Source organism: Hibiscus syriacus, unplaced genomic scaffold, assembly GCF_006381635.1.
Source record: "Hibiscus syriacus cultivar Baekdansim isolate YM2019G1 unplaced genomic scaffold, ASM638163v2 tig00111841_pilon, whole genome shotgun sequence".
NCBI classification, from domain to species: domain Eukaryota; kingdom Viridiplantae; phylum Streptophyta; class Magnoliopsida; order Malvales; family Malvaceae; genus Hibiscus; species Hibiscus syriacus.
The window spans coordinates 3,185,970-3,195,754 of NW_024063196.1; positions in this window are offsets into that span (position 1 = coordinate 3,185,970).

Here is a 9,785-nt window from a genome sequence, read left to right on the forward strand (position 1 = left end):
ATATACGAATGCCCTCTGGGCTTTGTAACGCACTAACCACCTTCCAAAGATGCATGTTAAGTATATTTTTCGACTATGTGGAGAAGGGCATCAAAGTCTTTATGGATGACTTCATGGTTTATGATACTTCTTTTAATGAATGTCTTGATAATTTAACTAATGTGCTTAAAAGATGCTTAGAGTATAACCTTGTTTTGAACTATGAAAAATGTTATTTTATGGTTGATAAAGGGTTAATTTTAGGCCATATTGTTTCCTTAAAAGGGATTGCGGTTGATAAAGCTAAAACAAATATTATACACTCATTTCCTTACCCCACAACTGTGAGGGAAATTCGTTCTTTTCTTGGCCATGCAGGATTTTACTGCAGGTTTATTAAAGACTTTTCAAAGATAGCACAACCTTTATGCAATCTTATCTAAAAGGATTAAGACTTTAATTTTGATTCAAAATGCAAGGAATCTTTCGATTCATTAAAGGAAAAGCTTATTTCAGCTCCAATTGTTCAGCTGCCAGATTGGAATTACCCCTTTGAACTTATGTGTGACGCATCAGATACTTGAGTTGGAGTCGTTCTCGGCCAAAAAATAGGGAAAGAGCCACATGTCATAGCCTATGCATCCCAAACTTTTGGAATCGACTCAGAAAAATTATTCAAGTACGGAAAAAGAACTTTTTGCTTTAGAAATATTTAGATCTTATTTGTTTGGCACTAAAATTACTGTTTTTTTTGATCATGCAACTTTAAGGTATTTGATGAGAAAAAAAGAAGCAAAACCGAGGCTTATCCGATGGATCATGCTTTTACAAGAGTTTAACTTGGAAATCAAAGACAAAAAGGGATGCGAAAATCTGGTAGTGGATCACTTGAGTCGAATTCCTCTTTTCACATCTGATCCACCACTTAGAGAAGAATTTCCTGAAGAAAAACTGATGGTGACACAAAGCATAACTCCATGGTTTACGGATATGGTTAATTATTTGGCCACAGGTAAGTTACGATTAGATTTACCAAGAGCTGAAATCAATCGAATTAAGCGTGAATCTCGATACTATATTTGGGACAATCCTTATTTATGGAAGCACTACTCGGATCTAGTAATTCGATGATGTATTTCCGAAAGTAAGGTAAATTCAATTTTACAATTTTGTCACTTTTACTCTTGTGGTGGTCATTTTGGGTAAAAACGTACAACTCATAAAATTCTTGAATGTGGTTTCCTTTGGCCTAACATCTTTCGGCACTCATATATATTTTGTAAAACTTATGAAAGATGTCAACGTACAGGTAATTTAAGCCATAGAAATGAAATGCCTCTTAATTCTATACAAGTTTGTGAAATTTTTTATGTTTGGGGAATCAATTATATGGGTCATTTTATTTCGTCATTTGGAAATACTTATATTATTTTAGCCATAGATTATGTTTCTAAATGGGTGGAAGCTAAGGACACTCGGAATAATGATGCTAAAACTACATTTAATTTTTTTGAAAAATACTATTTTTCCAGGTTTGGCACGCCACGGGCTATAATAAACGATAGAGGAACTCATTTCATCAACCGAGTAATCGAGTTGCTAATGAAGAAATTTGGAGTAACTCAAAGAATTGCTACCGTTTACCATCCACAAACAAAAGGACAGGTCGAAGTATCAAATCAGGAAATTAAAACAATTCTTGAAAAAATTGTTAAACTGGACCGAAAAGATTGGAGTTTAAAATTAATTGATGCACTTTGGGCATATTGAACTGCTTATAAAGGTCTCATTTGGATGTCACCATACCGACTTGTTTTCGGTAAACCATGTCATTTATCGGTTGAGTTAGAACATCGGGCCTATTGGTCCATTAAACAGTGTAACATTGACATGTATGCGGTTGGTGAAGCTCGAAAATTACACATTCAAGAACTTGAAGAAATCTAAAAAAATGCCTATGATAGTGCTCCGATATTTAAAGAAAAACAAAAGAATTTCATGATAATCGAATTTCTTTTAAATCATTTTCTGTCGGACAAAAAGTTCTGTTATTTAACTCTAAAATTAAACATTTTGTAGGAAAACTCAAATCAAAATGGCTCGGACCATTTACAGTGACTCAAGTATTTCCTCACGGTGATGTTGAAGTTGAAAATAACTCAGGAGTTTGGTTTAAAGTTAATGGTCAAAGATTGAAGCTGTATTATGAAAATGTTATGGTTGGTCTAATATAATAAATCAATTTAGAAGAACCCAAAGTTTAAAAAATTAGGTCGTCGAGCTAACAACGTTAAACAAAAGCGCTTTATGGGAGGTAACTCATTATTATTTTTATTTTCCGTTTGTTCAATTTTTTTTTCATTTTTAGGTACGCCGTTATTTCTACTTGAATTTTAAGCAAAATATAATCAATAATTCTTTGATCTAAAAGTGAAAAAATGGTGAAAACCTGACCTAAGGCGTGAAGAGATTGTGTGGTAGCAAACAAAGGAAGAATCATTCGAAAAAAAAAAAACAGAATTTCGAAATACACTGTTCGGATAGTGCAGAAAAAAAGACTTGGCTCGAACTATGTAACACCCATAACCCGTATACAGAAACCAATACGAGTTACAAATGTTACATCAAAGATGCAAAACATTTCTTTAAGCGAATTGAGTAAAATTTTGTTTCATTCGAACATCAACAGTTTTATAGCTTGAACAATTATTATAAAATAATTATTTAGAGAAAAATCGTTATATAAGATTTTTGGTACTAATTCAAAACAATTTCAAGCAATGATAGACAGTTCTATTCTGTTTGATAAAAGAAATACGTCTGTCCACCAAGTTTGATTTAAAACCCAATTTAATTTAATACTAACTATATTAAGAAATTTCAAACATTTCATTCTCGTATACATGACAGCTAAGACTTTTAGAACACAGTAGGATGTCATCATTATTACCTGTAAATATATCCTTAGTGATTTATAACAACCTCAGCTCCTACTTCTCTTCTCTTTTTCCTACGCGTGAAAATCATCACACGCTAAGTATACTCTTAGTGAGACAATCATAATATTTAAAGCAATGTAATAAATAAATTTTAAATGAATAACCATGTTCAATGCCATATGATCACTTTACATGTATTCCACCCATGTTACCATATATTAACAAGATATAATCGAATATCAAGTTTCTTACCAATATACTTTCCATTTATCCCATAAGCTTACCATAAGCTCGTAAGCTTATTTTCCTGTTTATCATTCATTAACCAATAAACCATAGCCCAATTTAAACCTTGAGGACCCTGGGTACACGAGTCAAATATATATGCACCGTAGTGTTAACCTGAGTATGACACATAAGGTCGTGCCCACCATTTGTACTATGTATACTTAAGTACAGTCCCAAATATGAAACATAAGGTCGTGCCCACCATATACACTAAGTATCCTTTAGTGTAATCCCGAATATGCAACCCTGCGCTGGACTCAATGGCATGCTAACTATACCCCGTCCCTTAATGACTTACTTGGGCAATAGTTATTTTATTTTATCCATCCATGGAAAAGTATATTATCATAATTTAACATTGGGCAGTTCATACCTGAAATATCATTCATAATAAATATCATGTGTAATAACCAGTGATAAATGCATTTTATATTCAACCTTTGATATATTTAGAATACTTCAAAATATAATAAATGACATAAATATCAGTCAACATAAACAAGGTAGACTTATCGCAAATTCTACCCAATGATGTATAAAACATCCATGTATCAGTTATGCATGCATTGCACTCATTTTTACATTATATGCAAGTCAAAATATAAGCCTCACTAAGCTTTAATGGATCCTTTCCTTCTAATTTGGTTAACTCCCAAAATTTGTCATAATTCATATCCTGGCAGTTTGTACTACTATAGAATATTATTCTATTAATATACACCTTTAAAAAATTTTCCGTTTATACAAATGGAAACTAGACTCAAATAAGAATCTATCATAAATAACTCATTCTAGTTCATTTTGTACAATTTATGGTAAATTTCAAAGTTGAGTGACATAATTTGTTTTGAGCAGAATTGTTGCCCCATTTTTCTGACATTTCCTCGATTAAAAATTCATATCTTTTTGTAGACACCCCGAAATCGGTTTCCTCTTGTTATAATAAAACTAGACTGGTATATTAGTCCAAAGGTATAAAAATAATCCTTTAATCATTCTTTTAGAATTTATGGTATTTCTAAACTTACTATCCATAACAAAATTCTATCAGGTTTCACCAAATTGCTTTCAACTTGTTCACTATTTTATTAATTCACCAATTGCACATATATGCATACATCACAATTAACATAACGTTTTAGGAGTCACTCCTTACAACAATAACTCCGTCACTGGCTCATCGCATGCCAATGTTTGTTCGATAACATAAGTACAAATTAAATTTGTACTCACCGGTGTCCTTAAACTCACAACCTTCATTGGAATTTTCCATTTCATCCTTAAGCTTCTCCTTAGCTTTAATAATTTGATCTTGATTTCAAGCACTCAATCTCAAATGGACATCATTACCAAATATACACAAATCAAACCAAATGTTAGAATCTTATAACATAGGTATACTTTGGAAAATAAATTCCTAACAAATTTCCAATGCTTATTCAATACAATTATCAGTCTCAATATAAATGTTGACCTTAAAACTTCCAATGACCATTCAAATTCCATTTAATCCATATTCATACTTGAAACTATTCACCACCAATATTTTAACACTATTAATCTTTTTTAATTTTGGTACCAACTTTACAACTTATATAAAATGGTCCTTTACCATTTACCACTCAATGTTTTAGTACCAAAATTCAGCATTGAAATAATTACCACCCAAGTACATACAAAGGTATAATTAAAATAAGCACTCTAAACTATTTGAATATTTCGTTTAAAACACCAAACTTCCAAAACTTCCACAAATTTCATATTTCACTCTAAACACTCATTTCAATTCCAAAAAAAAATTTCCCGCATAGTACATAACTATTAGGCAATTACACAATCATTCAATACTTTTCAAAATTACCAAATTGGTCCCCCAACTTTTCAAAAATTACATAATGGTCTCCAATTTTTTAATGCTTGTAGAATACTTTACATCATTTCCAACCCTTTCATAATTTTTGTAGATTTTCCTCATCCTTTAAGACCAAGGCCGAATTTTAAGAATAATTTATAGGAATATTGAACATGTTTTAACCATAAATTAAGCTTGAAAATGACTCTACAACCTCAAAAACATCAAGATTCATCATAAATTTCAAAAATCATAGTGTGAACACAAACCTCCAGATTTGGGGATTTTTGAAATCAAGCAAGATTTGCAAGCATATTGGTACCAAATGATAGCGTTTTTCATGTAGAAAAATTTTCTATTTCACGTCCTAACCCAAAATCCAAAGGAAATTGCTTAAAAATTGAAATGAAACTTTTTCTCACCTTTGGAGAAGCTCACGGAAGTTTGGAGAAGAAGATGAACAAGGTTGATGAAATGTTAGGTGCATTTAAAGTTAATTTACATTTCAACTTAATTTACCTTTAATTTAACTTTAAATGAATATTTTATTTATTTAATTGAGAAAAGACCAAATTATCCATAATGAATATTCATATTTACCATAAAACCAAGCCACATAAACCTTATCATCTTCCAAAGTCAAAGATGAACAAAATATTTTCCCACTTTACTATTTTGCCCTTGCAATTTCCCAAAATTATAATCCTGTCACTTTAATCCAACGGTCCAAATTTAACATGAAATTAAATCCTCAAATCCAATGGTTTATATCATTTACATCATTTTAAAATGTGAAAATAATAATTTTAAGCCAAATTTGTCATCCTTCAATTTTTTTTCAAAATTTCTATTCGATCTAATTTACCGATTTCTTACCGGACTTTAAACCTTTCTAGTTTTCAACTTAAATTCTGGATCAATAATCTAATTTAAATAAAACCCCACTTTCAATAGTAAACTATCCTTTTATAGAATAAAAATTCTCTTTAGAAAATTTACAACTTAAGTCCCTAAACTTTTCCAAGTTTTATACTTTGGCTACTAATCTTTCAAAAGTTACATTTTGGTCACTAACAAAATTTTGGGGTATTACAAACTATGCAGAAAAGTTCGAACAGAATAGTGCAGAAAAACTGATTTGGTTCAAACAGTGCAGAAAAATGCATAGCATATTCGAACGATGCAGCGCAGAAAAAAAAACAGTGCAAAAAAAAAGATTTGGTTTGAATTGTGCAGAAAATTTCAAACAGAACAATACAGAAAAAATAGATTTGGTTCGAACAGTATAGAAAAATACACAGCATATTTGAACATTCTAATGTAAAAAAAACAGTACAGTTTTGGTTCAAGAAAAACACAGTTGTACAATTTTGGTTTGAACAGAGAAAAAAGAGATGGATAAAGCTTGATTGAGTTCTTTTCTTGAAGTCTACTTCCTTTAGAATAAAATCTTGGAATGATGTATCTTTTCTTGATTTTTGTTTTCCAGAAAATTTTAATATATCTTCTAGTGGCTTCTCAATCAGACATTCTACTCTAAACAGTTCGTTTGCCACTAGATTGGGGAGTATTCATTTTCCTTCTCTGTTTTTAAATTTGATATGTTTTGGACAAAACAATTAAGTGAGGGGGAAGGATAAACATGTCAATTTTTTCCTTGATTATTTGATTATTTTAATTGAGATATTCTGATTGATGTGTTGGGATCGTTGGTTGTTTTCTTGAACTTCACTTTATACTCTTGTTTCCTTTGGATTATGACCATGTTTTGATCGAATTTAATTTGCATGATTGGTGGTGGTATAGCTGGTGAATATTTTGTGAGTATTGATATTCATGCTTTTGTTGATAGAGATGAACTTGACTCAATGCATATAAACTTTTCTGTGAGATTTGAGCCTAACTAGCATACTTTTCTTTCTTGCTCATTGTTTGACTTGAGTGTGCCAGACTAATTAGGATATTCTAGAACTTGTAATCACAATGCATATCGAGACTACATGTTAAACGTAATGTTTTAATGTGATAGGGGCACCTAGGATAAACCTACTTTTCCCAAAAAGCCTACTGTTTATATATCCACTAGTGAAACATTTGAGTATTTCCTTTCTTTGTTTTACATCTCATAATTAAACCTGAAGCCTTTTTTATTTTTCCTCTCTTTTCACACCCTTACTGAGACTTGAGATCTTGTATCACTCTTGTTTCACGAAAAAAAGGAGAAGTTGAAAAAAATTCAATTTTTCGTACAACAAAAAAAGAAAGAAAAATGTTCACTGTTTAAAAACAAAAGAAAAAAAAGAAAAAATGTGTATGTTTGAACAGAAAAAAAGAACAAGAAGGAAAATCGATAGTTTCAGTTGCCTTTCATTTATTCTTTTTCCTTGTTTTATTGTGCTTCATGTTAGTTCGTAGATTGTTCCTAATTGTATAAATCTCTTGTCTTGGTACTTAACCTGATCATCATAGCCTTTTCCCTACCTTAACCTAAGCCCCGTTACACCTTGTTTAAAGACCCCATGATTATTGCATTATGTTCACTTTTAGTAGTGGAGACTTGATTGGATTTCAAGCCTATGGTAATATTTTGGTTAGTTTCGGTTTAAGCGATTTCATTTACCTCAAACACTTTGAGCGGATATGTGTGAATCTTTGTAAGGTATTGAGTCATGTTTCCTTGAAGTTGGTAATTAATTGGGATATCTTTCTTACTTTACATTTTCTTAGTTGTGTCTTTGCTTGATTGTAACTTGAATTCGGCAAATGTCATGGATTTAGTTCGATTGGAAGTTTGAGAAATAAATTGAAATTGAAGATGACAACTTATGATTTTGATATGTAAATTGAGGAGTGCTTGAGGACAATCATTGAATAAGTGATGGGGAATTTAATAAGTGATGGGGAATTTAATAAGTGCTTTATTTAATTATTATTTTTGATACATTCATCACAAGGCTCACATCAAAGGAAGAAGTAATAACTCTTCCAAATGATCCACTCGTCCAAGCCTTGGAAAAGAAGACCATAACAGAAACAGACTTACGACAACTTTTTGAATGCGATCCTGATCTTATTTGGTCAACATGTCTTCTGGAGATACAATTGTCTGTCTCTTATCTTTCCAATGGTTCTTGAATCGCATCAATCTGATTTCGAGAACTCACGATACGTTCATTTTAGTGAAGACAACACATGCAGAAATTCCTATACAAGATTAATACGTGATTTTGTAAAAGTTATGAATTTTCAATATTTATATTGATTATTTGTAATATAATTTAATATAGGATAATGCATTATCTTTTAGGATTAGATTTATTATTTTATTATTAATTAAGGTTGAGTTAAAACATTATTTTTAGTTATTATTATTTTATTAGGAATTAGAGTTAAGACATGTTTAGTTTGTTATTATTTTATTCATTAGTTATTAGGACCTTTAGAACTCAGCCCCTATATAAAGGAATATTCAACTTTGTAAAACATATTTCTTGATTAATACTACAACGAGAGTTCGTTTTTACAAGTGATGATTGCCTTGTGCCTTCGAAGCTTCTTCTCCTGGAGTTCTTTCAAGTTCTTGTGAGGGAGATTAATCTTCACACTCCAATTTTCATTTTCATCGCGACTAGGAGGGTTTGTTAGCCATATTATCGAGTTTGTCTTTTCATTGCGAGGAGGGTTTGATAGGACACTTAGAGCAATATTATCGAGTTTGCCTTTTCATTGCAATTAGGAGGGTTCGATAGGACACTTCCATCTATTTCCACAAATTCATCATCACCATCATCGTCTTTAACCGTTCACCTTCATAAGGGAGCCACCTTCTACTATTCACCCCCTTGTTCTTCATCGGGTCTAGACTTTTAGGTTTGATTCTTCAACAAGAGCAATGTTTAATCCGCCTCCACTTCCTATCAATTGGTACAAGAGTTAATGTGTTAGATAGTGCAAAGAAAAATAAAAGGAAAAACAAAAGAACCTAAAGCACTAAGAGTCAAAGAAAAAAAAGAACCAAACCAGAAACCTAGAAAACTGGTTCAAATGTGAAACGTTTTGAGGGGGCTACCAGTGTCCAAAACTTTTGGAAAAAATTCTTGAATGTATTTCGATGTGTCTAGAACCACCTGTAAAATTCAGAACAAATACCTTCGGTAGTATCCAGTAGACTCTGTTAAACGGTGAGTCCTCAAACAATCTATTTTTCGTGATTGCTTTGTTCGAAGGTGTTCTTGATCTCCAAAAATTATGATTTTTTTGTGAATGATCTTCAATATATGCAGTTTCAATATGGAAATTTTCACCATGAATTCTCTTGTAGAAATTTTAAGAAATTTGACAAGATTCTAGATCGAATCTGTCGATGAAATTTGAATGATGTATGAATCTCTAATGAACTTCGATTAGGGTGAAATTTGAATTCTAGACCTATATTCTTCGTTTGCAAGTTTTGTATTTTTGTATTTTTGGAAAAGACAGCAAACTAACAAGAAGAATTTAAATCTAAATTAAATTAAATAAAAAGAACCTGAAACGATGAATCTTTTTTGAACTAGCTCTGTTGGGATACCTTGACGGTTTTGTGTGCAAGAACAAGCAAGATTGCTTTCTTCTTTCCAAGAATCGGCCCAAATTGATACCATTGACAGGGAAGCAAGTGGCGGATTAATGAACGTTACTCTTGTTGAAGAATTAAACCTAGAAAGCTCTAGACCGATGAAGAACAA